Here is an 11,017-nt window from a genome sequence, read left to right as displayed (position 1 = left end):
ATCAGGTCATGATCTCACAGTTCTTAGGATCAAGCCCCACATATGGCTTTGCACTGACAATGCAGAGCCTGCTTGAGATTCTCTCTTTCTCTTTCTCTCTCTCTCTCAAAATAAATAAACATTAAAAAACCAACTAAGAATTAATTTTTCCCTTTTGATAGAGTCTCATGAATCTTAGATAAAACTTATAAAACATTCTTTTTTTTTAGAAAGTGCAAGTGTGAGCTGGGAGGGGCAGAGGGAGAGAAAGAAAGAGACAGAGAGAGAGAGAGAGAGAGAGAGAGAGAGAGAGAGAGAGAATTACAAGCAGGATCCATGCTCAGCGAGGAGCCTTGGGGAGAGCTCAATCCCAGGACCCTGGGATCACAACCTGAGCCGAAATCAAGAGTCAGATGTTCAACTGACTGAGCCATGCAAATACTTCCTGAAACATTTTTACTATAGTCTCTTTTTTCATGTAAATGTAGAACTTCAAGTAACCTATGTTAATCCAGTAAACATAGAATATTCAAGTAAAGGAGGAAATCTCATTAGTCCCGTTACTATTTTGTTTCTCTGTCCTATTCCTTTAGTTACATCCTGGATGCAGACGTAGGAAGTCGGTTTTAGAATGCCCGTTTGCTCCTGCTGAGATATTTGTATGGGCAGTTGTGGTGGGAAAGTTATTTTCATATACCGTCACTGCCTCTAACCAAAACTGACGGAGCATTCAAGTCAAATTTTGTGGAAAACAAGCCCATAGTGTCATTTGAAAGTGAACGTCAGTCTTGCAGGTGTTCACTTAATTACACAAGGAGGACATTAGACTGAGGTAGTTCTAATACCTTAGCAACCAGCTTAAGCAAACCAAAACCTACGCCTAAGATGCGTCAAGGTTAAGAACTCAAAAGCTAAGAACAACCTACCGCAAGCAGCCAGCCTGGCTTTTCCAAATAAGGCAGATGCTGACGCTCTAGCCAAACTAAATATTTTCCTGCTGGGCTTCTGCCTCTTCTCTTCACAAGCAGCTTCCCGAAGCTTCTGTCAGCAAGGCGCTTCCTACCACCTCGGTTTGGGGCCGGCCCATGGGAATCAAGTTTGGCTCCGATAAACTTAGGTTGTTGACTAGGCCTCAGTTTACCTTTAAACACGGGGAAAAGTCAACTTCTACCCTTCCTATTAGCCACAGCATGAGTGACTATGGCACTTTTTGGGGAAGAGTGGCCGTAATCGAATCTTTATTTTTGTAACTGTATAAATGGGATCCAAATGTGTCCACCACTAGTTTTTCAAAAAGAAACATTCTATAAATAAGTAAACTGCATCTGCTCACGGATGCATGTATGGACTCCCTAGATGTCTCATTGGGCTTAATTATAGACCATTCACAGTAATACATTTTTAGTATAAAGTGTAACATAATGTTAAGCCATTTTAGCTTTTGCACATACATGTTGTACTTCTGGCTGAGAGTGAAAAAAAAAAAAAACTTCATGAATTTGCATATCATCCTTACACAAAGGTCGTGCTAATCTGTATACTGGTCCAAATTTAGTACACGCACTGCCAAAGCAAGCCCAATATGGCACTTTTATTTAATAAAAGAGAACTTTGAAATACTGTAAAACAATGTTACATTGGCATTTTGGGTGACTCAACGGTCAAAGTTCTCTGTCTCCAAAACACTTTAAATTTTAATTTCTTCTCCTTTCTCTGCATAAACATTCAATTATCTGGAAAACTCTGACTAATTAAATTGCTGGAGAGTTTATTTTTGCTCCTCCACTTTGGATAAGCACTGCATATCAAGAACCTCTAACTGACATTTCTGTGCCCCAGATCTGTATTGACAATTACTCAGTCTTTTGAGAGACAAAGACCCAACGTTCTATCCCGACTAGGCAAAATTACTGTCCCTGGTTGGCTAACGGGCATTCATTTGCCCCAAATCCATGAGGTCTTTGAATTTGAGATAGAGAAGCTAAGGGAGGACTCCATTTTAGGCAGGCTCTGTCTGGGCTATTTTTCTGCTAGGCCCCATTTCTGAAAAAGCCAAAGAAGCTATGTTCCCACTTCAAGGAGAAAGCAGAAAAGTTAATCATGCTCAGAATTTTGTCCTAGGACCCGAACACCTGATAACATATAAGACAAGCCAGATCGCAAACATGTTCCAGGATGTTCACTTCCGTTGACATGGGCAAACCTCCACTGACATGGGCATCAACACCCCGTACCTTTGGTGATTTATGGAATGACGCCTATTGTTCACCTGACACTCACCTCTGACTGGACCCTACCCTGGATTCCTGAAGGAACACGTACCCTAGACCTCATTCCAATATAAACCCTAACCTCAAACAATGAGACTCATTCTCCTTTCCTTTCTGAGTCTCCCAGACACTCCATCTGCTGTTTTCTGCCTGTCACTCATGTTATTCAATAAACTCTGCTTTCACTTTCTTTGCTTCACATTTGATTTCTATCCTGCGTGAAGCCAAGGACTCTCCTGGCTGGTCCTACAGGACCCTCGCCTAGGTCCTTGGACACAGCCCTCCTGTATCAAATTCGTTTAAGACATAAAAATAAATTACAATCATTTTAAGGCAATGGAATTCTGAGTTATGATCAGCTGATGTTTTGAAGGGTTTTGTTTTTTGTGTTTTTTTTTTTTTTTCCTGCATCTTAGAACACACACGTCCTGGTTTTAGATTCAAATCTCTGGAACAATTATGGTTGACCAGTAGGCTTTTTAGCTGACAAATAACTGACTGATTTGGAAGTCAGTTCTTAAGGCCCCCAGAGAGCAACATGCCAATATCCCTGAGCTTTCGACTCCTAGGTTTTTTTTCCACAGTTTTTACAAAAGAACACCTCAGGTATACAAAAGCTTTGTGTAATGAAATATTTCAGAGCAGCCTGAAAAATATAACTCTTCTCCACCTGGATTCCGTTGTAGGTTAGAGCATATTTAATTTCAAGTCAATAGATTCCCTGCACATCAGCACTTAAGGGATTAAAGACAAGTCTACTTTTGTTGCCCTAAATGTACTGTTATTGTTATCAATTTATGCAGCCTTGCAATAAGTTTTCAATAAATCTAAGATTAACTATTATTTTCTCGCCTATAAATAAAATATAATCATCTTAAAAATCAATGAAGGGAAAACCATCATATCCATTAACCTGGCTCAGAATCCCTCCAGGCCCTTGCTATGAAACACAGCGTTGTGGATCTTTCATTTTATTGAGCTATATCTCTTTGTATGGCAACCAGCAGGCAAAAGAAAAAAAAAATCAAATCTAAAAATCAAAGACTACGGTTTTTTGTTTTGAAAACCACTGAGGCAGGGGCTGAATATTCTTTTCTGCCTGGGGTTAATCTTTTCTCCCCACTTTAATTTGCAATCAGATGCAATAAAAGGAAAAAATAAAAAAGGACATTGCCTCAAGTAGCTAGTGGCTTTATTACCATCCCTATTGCCAGTCTCCACTTTTTATCACTTCCAAATCCTTCGTTTTTAAAGTCACCTGTACAGCCCTGCAATGTTACAAACACCTTTAGTTGTCTTCACCAACTGTCAGTTTGTACCATCTGCTGTTACAATCTCAAAAGCAGTAATGCATGGGGGTCAAGGCCACTTTCTCTCAGGAAACTAAAAAAACAACAGAGCCAAGTCATTTAGTGTTTTTTTCTTGTTCCCTGTCAGCTTTACTACACCCTGGAGTGGACATTTTCCTTGCCTTTCAGTTGTGAATGTTCCTCAAAAGACACGAACTTCCCAAGAAGGTAACCATACAAAAACAAGGTTTTATAGACAACCCATTATCAACTAGCAGAAGGGGGTGATTAGTCATCTGCTCTGCTTGAAATAGATCCAAAAAATTCAAGCCAGTACTGCAAGGAGAGAAAGGCATTATCTCAGGATTCCAGAACTAGGGCAATCCCTCCTTAATATGACAGGCTTCTGCAGCAACCTTTGAAAGACCGCAAGTAATCTCAAAAGCCAAGCATCGGGAGGAGTTGACCAGCTGTCCCACCCACCCAAGGGGGACTATCTCCCCCATCCTCTTACCCCTCCACCCTAGAGAATCAACCCTTTTGACCTTTCTTTGGACTAGAGCCAAAAAGGACTATCTTTTGCTTCTGTTTCTGTTGACTATTAAAGTGGTTCCATTAAACTAATTCAACCACTTGGTCCAAACAGATTTTCTAAAGTCATAGCCATTTTGTTGTTGTTAGTGAAAGGAGTTATTTACAAGCATATTCCCACTCTCTTTATTTCCTACAAGTCATTACAAATTCACATAAAATTTTTCTGTGTGTAAGAGGCCTAGTTTACCCTCAAGGCAGTTCACATGCAAGTCCAAGTTTTTCCCCCATAAATAAAATATAATCATCTTAAAAATCAATATAAGAAAACAATCGGAACCATTAACCTATCTCAAAATCCCTTCAGCCACTTGTATGAACCACCCAGTGCTGAGTCTTTCATTTTATTGAGCTGTATAATTCTCTGCTCAGCGACTAGCAAAGGGAAAAAAATCAAAGACTTGGGTGTTGTGTTCTGGAAATCAGAGAGAGGTGGGAATGTGAGAATAGATTTTGACCCTTTTTGATTACAGAAAACATAGATTTTAGAGACCCCGGAAACAACAGTTTCTTGCTCCTGGAAAGATATTAGCTTGGTTTGGATTCTCCTTTAGACAATGCTTATTCATGAGCCATTTATAAAGCTGGGAGTCAATTTTGAAAACCGTCAAAAACTTGTCTTTAAGATTAACAGACAGAAAAAGAGGAAGAGAATGAAAAGGTGTATTTTATTTTAAAAAAATGTTTAATGCTTATTTATCTGTTGTGTGAGACAGAGATAGAGAGCAAGCAGGGGATCTTGCTTGGGAATCCCAAGCAGGCTCCGCATTGTTAGCACGAGCCTGATGCGAGGCTTGAACCCACGAACTGTGAGATCATGACCTGTGCAGAATCAAGAGTCAGACGCTTAATGGACTGAGCCACCCAGGTAACCCCAAAACATCTATTTTAAAGTGTAAGTCAAATGCAATGCCGGAACAAGACTGATTCAGGCTCAAAACTACAGTCGATCAGCTGAGCTACAAATATCACATGAATTTGGTCATTATCACTGGTTAATGGTCACTTATTCTCTCTTTCTCTGTTGAAATTCCTTCATAGAGCTCTGTAATGAGGAAACATCACAAGTTTTAACAGGACCTTAAACACCTCACTTCATCAGTGTATGTACAGTCTTATATATAATATTTCTCATTGCTACACTGTTTAAGAAAAAATTCTCCTTTTTATAATCCTCCATCTTTTTGAAAAAATAAAATACCTCTTCAATTAACACAAGGATAAAGTAAATAATTTTCTAGCAGTTTGTCTACCAAGCCACAAACATGTTGAATAGATTTTAAAAGGCATTATTATTATACTCCTATAAAAAAGGCATTATTATTAAACCCAACTCTGCGTGAGATAAGTAGCTTAGACATTGGTCATTATAAAAATTGAGTAGAGAACCAGTTTTTGCTAGAACTTTGAGAAAACAATCTCATATTTTTCATATTTGTGTGACGAATTTTTAATTATTATTTTGCTCAATATCTCTACAACCCAACGTAATAGCTAGAACGCTTAGAGAAAGAAAACTATACATAGCTTTCTCAGTAAAAATGTAATAAGGAAATAACAAAATGTAAATTTTTTTAATGTTTATTTATTTTTGAGAGAGAGACAGAGACAGAGAGTGAGCGGGGAGGGGCCGAGAGAGGGGGAGACCCAGAATCCGACACAGCCTACAGCTCCACATGGGGCTCAAATTCACCACCCGTGAGATTATGACCTCAGCCAAAGTCGGACGCTTAACTGAGCCACCCAGACACCCCAGGAAATAAGAGACTCTAAAATATAAATGCTATTTTCCATAACTCAATTTATTAAAATCAACTTTAATTCGTTCTAATTTTTTTAAAGTCTTAAACTGTATCCTTCGTCAGATAATCAAAAGTATTAAACAGGGGCACCGGGGGCTTGGTTGGTTAAGCGTCCAACTCTTGGTTTCTGCTCAGGTCATATGCTCAGTTCCAGGCCTGAGTCAGGTTCCACCATGACAGTGCAGAGACTGCTTGAGATGTTCTCTCCCCATTTCTTTCTGCCCCTACCCTGCGCATGCTCTCTTTCTCTCTCAAAATAAATAAATAAACTTAAAAGAAAAACTATTAAACAAAAGAAAAGAGACATTATTCTTTATCAGCACTTAGCATAGGTACAGCTATTTGCTCCATTTGCACTTATTGGGATGGTTTTTATCTGATTTTATGTTGAGTATTTATTAGAATTTATTATGGTTTCTTCAGTTCCCTTAAATTTTGCTGACTTCTAAGTTTCTTTTCATCCTCCTTCTTTCCTTTCCTCCCCAGTTAATTTGGAAATAGAAATTATGTTTATTGATTTCACTAGGAACTATAGTCCCTTCCCTGATATTAATAATTTAAAATATATATTCTATTAATAGATCAATATCAGATAATAATTGTGCCTCCCACCAATAGGCTTGTCTGATCACTGCTTCCTCTCCTCTTTCCTCAAACATTCAAAGAAACTATTAGGAAATCTCATTCCCCAATTTTTTGCTCTTCCCCAATGAGATCAGATCTTTAGAGTGTTTCTTTGTCCCACAGAATTTTACTTAGGTAGTCTATAATTCTTAATTTCAAACTATGTTTATGTTATCTCTTTCAGTGTTTCTCTGTTGTTTAGCTTTATATAATAAATTTCTATTATATAAATTTATCCTTACTTTATATAATAAATTCTCGGTTAATTTTTAATTACCTACTGAGGCCTAATTATTTCAAGATTTGTTAGCACACTTTCCTTTCCCTCCTTATCTCCCATTATCTTGAGACGTATTAATCCATCGGCACAAAGTTGGAGTCCTTCCTCAAGGATTTTCCTCAAATAGGTAACTGACTGGCATATTCTCAAGGGCCTTAACTTTCTCTTGTCTTAAGAGATAAATGATATCTTGCTTAGGCAAAGAATTTCTGGTTAGCAGTTCTTTTTTCTGTCGTCTTCTATATAAAGAATAAGAATATTTATACCAGACTGGTTCCCTTTCCTTTACAATTGATTCTGAAAATTTCACCAGGATATATATAGTTGTAAGTTTGTTGTCCTTAATTCTCTTTGAGACTGAACGACACATTTCAATCTAAAGACTCAAGTCTTTCTTCAGCTCAAGGAAATTTTCATCAGTCATTTGTTGAACTATTTTGTGTTGCCTTTTTTTTTTTTTTTTTTTTTGCTTTGGTGATGATGCCAAACCTATAACTCCCAAATCTTACTGATTTACAATAAGCTTCTTCTGATGTCTCTAGATTGGCTACAGGTCAGCTGATCTGGACTGGGCTTAGCTAGGCTGCCTAGTCCAGACTCTCAACCTCATACAGGGTTTAGGTTAAGTCTACATGTCTTTTTCTGGGATAGTACCTTAAAGAGCCACAGTTCTATTGCATGTATATCTCTTGGTGGAGAAAAGTAGGCATTTCAGAGACCTGTCAGGAATTTGGCTGACTTCTAAATGTCTCTGCTCAGAAACTCATGCACTTTCCACCTGGCCACTGAGGGGTGAAGTGAGGAGTATTTTTGAAAATAATCTAATCTTTCACATAAAGCTTTTCTATATATTTTATATTCTTTTTCTAGAAATCTTGTATTCACACGTAAAGTTTCCTGGATATTGCCTGATCACTGCAGGCATGGTTCTCTGTATTTTTGCTGTGCTTTGTAAGTTATTTCTTTCTCTCAAGCTCCCAGAACACTAATTCTATTTTCAGCAAAGATTATATTCTTTTTTAGTGCCACTATTAAAATTTTTCATTTGGCAATCAGTTTTATACATTCTTATTATGGACTGAATGTTTATATCCCCTCAAAATTCACATGTTGAATCCATAGCCCCAGTGGGAGTGGTATTAGGAGCAGAAGCCTTTGGGAAGGAATTAGGTTTAAAGAAGTCATAAAGGTGGAGCCCCCGCAATGGGATTAGCACCCTTACAAGGAGGGGAAGAGATACCGACATTTCCTCTCTCCACCATGTGAGAATAGAGCTTAAGAAGGCAGCTGTCTGCAAGGCAGGAAGAGTGTCCTTACCAAGAAGTGAATCCGTTGACACCTTGATCTTAGACTTCTCCAGAACTGTGAGAAATAAATGTCTGTTCTATAAATCATCCAATCTGTGGTATTTTATTGTAGCAGCCCAAGCTGAGTAACACAGTTCCAAAAAATCTTTTTTAGACTCTAAATGTATCTCCTGGAGAGTCGTTTCTATTTGTTTCATTTCTCTTTCCATCTCTTTCATTAGTTCTAATTTGCTAACGCCCTTTCTATTCTAGTTGTTTACTTTAATCTTCCTTCCTCAAGAGACTTAGTCTCCCAAAATTAGCTGTGTGCCCTCTTTGTCTACACAGGGTCGCATTTTCTTTGAGAGTTACTACAGATCAGGCTGTCTGTCACTCTGCGGCTGTGGCAATCAGACTAGTGGCAGGAGGTACGAAAGTTTCCATTCTTATGGGCTAGCAGCATAAGCTGGCAAAATGTTATCCTCCTGCTGACACTTAAAAGAGTCCCCTATATTCCCAAAGCCCTCTTGGTAGTCATCATGTAGCGTGAACCTTTCTGAAGGACCCCAAAATCTAGGCTCTGCCTTAATCCTGAACAAAGGCATGCCTTTACTTTCTCAATAATACCAGGAGTCCTCCCGAACCAATATGGTAGCCACTGGCCCCAGATGGCTACCAAGCACTTTGAAATATGGCTACACAGAATTGAGATGCCCTGTGCGTAAAAATACAAATAAAATTTTGAAGAATTAGTGCGCAAAATATCTCAAGATTTTTGTATAAGTTACATGTTTAAATAACGTTTGGGATAGGAGTTAAATAAAACATATTATTAAAATTAATTTCCCTTTTTTCTTTTCACTTTTTTAATGTGGCTACTGGAAAATTTTGAATTCCATATGTGACTTGCAATATAGCTCACATTATTTTCCAAAGTGGACAATGCTGCAATGGAGATGGAGAACCTGTCCTGCTCAGCCTCTTCTAGGAGCTTTCAGGAAAATTCAGATCGTCCTCCAGGCACCACCAGAATAATGGAATGAGGAGGAAAGAGAAGGTAGGGAACTACTCAGGCCCACTTTCTCCTCCATGGACTTGTCTTTAAAATGAAAATAAATCCCCTTTTTGTCCCCGAGCTTTATTCTTATAATCACTTATGGTTTTTATATTCTCAAATGGACATTTCACCCTCAAAAACAAGAATAATTCTGCCTTCAAAAATATTTCTAATTAATTGATATAAGTGAAAGATTTTTAATACTCAAAAGCATTTGAAATGTTAATAATAAATTGCTTTAAAGGTTTAAAATATGCAACCCCCACTTGCACAGACTTATAAAGCATTTAACATAACTGCCCAAACATCCCTTTTACATATTGGATGGATTTATAATATAAATTATATACACTATATACTATTAGTACTATAAAAGAGATTTGAAAGCCCAACATAGTTACTCTCTGCCATTAGTCCTTGCATAGGTATTAGTGTGGCTGCTTTAGGAAATAATATTAATTTTACAATTAACTTAAAACCGCAACTAAAAAATTAATTTCATGCAAAATATTAATATACTCTATGACATAGAAAATGTATTCTAATGTCTAGGATACATTGTAGGTGAAAAAAGCAAGATGTAAAACAATATAAACATGATAATTCCCCTTACACAAAGTGCTATTATTCTCTATTAATATTGTATTCAGATAGAGTCACGTATATCCATACTAACATATCGCCAGTCAGGCATAAACATGGTAACAATACCTTTAAGCCATCTTTGCCATAGACATCTTTACCGCAAGCATTTTCACCCTGTAACTCATTGGTCAATTTCGTTTCATTTCTCCATTGACAAAGTTCCCATTTTTGTATTATAGAAAGCTAGCCTCCATGGTGGTCTATACTGTGACAAGTAGACACAGTGGTCTTAGAGTAGTAGACAAGAGCTACCTACATCAACTTGATAGAAAATTCGCTGATAAACCATACTAGAAGGGGGTGCCTGGGTGGCTCAGTCGGTTGAGCTTTGGGCTCTTGATTTCCGCTCAGGTCATGATCTCATGGTTTCATGGGTTCGAGCCACACATGGGGTTCTGCCATGACCGTGAGCAGAGCCTTCCTGGAGTTGTCCCTCTCTCTCTGCCCCTCCCCTGGTCGCTGTCTCTCTCAAAATAAATAAACTTGAAAAATAATTACTAGAAGAGTAAAATCAGACTGTAAAGCCATAGTGCATACTAAACCACACTAGTGGTGTGGAAAGTGATAGCACAGTAGTTCCAACAACAAAGCTCAGTTACATTAGTGCCTTATAGCATGAATGCATTTCCCACACAACTTCGAAGTGCCTATGTGACACTATGCTAAGAAAGAACAACAGTGTGCAAGACTCACAGCACAATACAAAGCTCAGTTACAAATATGCATGTTCATATTTGAAAAACTGATTCTTCTCTTAATAAAGGAGGAAATTAATAATTAATTTTATCTTTTTATTTCATGTTTCCTTACGTCTTTTCTAATGTCCCACTTTTATTTTTCCCTATTTTACCATATATGGCAAATCTGTCTTACAGCCAATTAGTTACACAGTGAAAACACTGACAGCAAAAACACTTGTGGCAAAGATGTTTATGGCAAAACTACCTAAAGCAACCATTAACATCATTTTTAGTCTCTGTACATAAATAGCTCAAGAATAATTTTAAGTTCTTTAAATAAACTGTGATACTTTTGAAATGACCTCTCCATGATATAAAGAGATGAAAAGTAAGGCTATCACAACTTTTCCAAAAGACTCCCATACAATAAAATGTTTGTTATTTTGAAAGCTTCTCTATTTGCATAAAAGCATGCTCTGTCACATTTCTATATTTTATTGAACTTCTATTATAT

At 37.6% G+C, this 11,017-nt stretch overlaps 1 non-coding gene across 1 annotated transcript; it reads right to left on the bottom strand.

The window, feature by feature from the left end:
* Positions 1-1,454: 1,454 nt before the first annotated feature.
* Positions 1,455-1,556, bottom strand: LOC128773181 (U6 spliceosomal RNA). The gene has a single exon (XR_008417458.1). It is a non-coding gene; the product is annotated as a U6 spliceosomal RNA (small nuclear RNA).
* Between the last annotated feature and the right edge of the window lie 9,461 nt (positions 1,557-11,017).

Source organism: Panthera pardus, unplaced genomic scaffold (genome assembly GCF_024362965.1).
Source record: "Panthera pardus isolate Hobbes unplaced genomic scaffold, ASM2436296v1 HiC_scaffold_24, whole genome shotgun sequence".
Classification (NCBI taxonomy): domain Eukaryota; kingdom Metazoa; phylum Chordata; class Mammalia; order Carnivora; family Felidae; genus Panthera; species Panthera pardus.
Note: the sequence above shows the minus strand (reverse complement) of the source record. Positions and strands in the feature narration are given on the sequence as shown.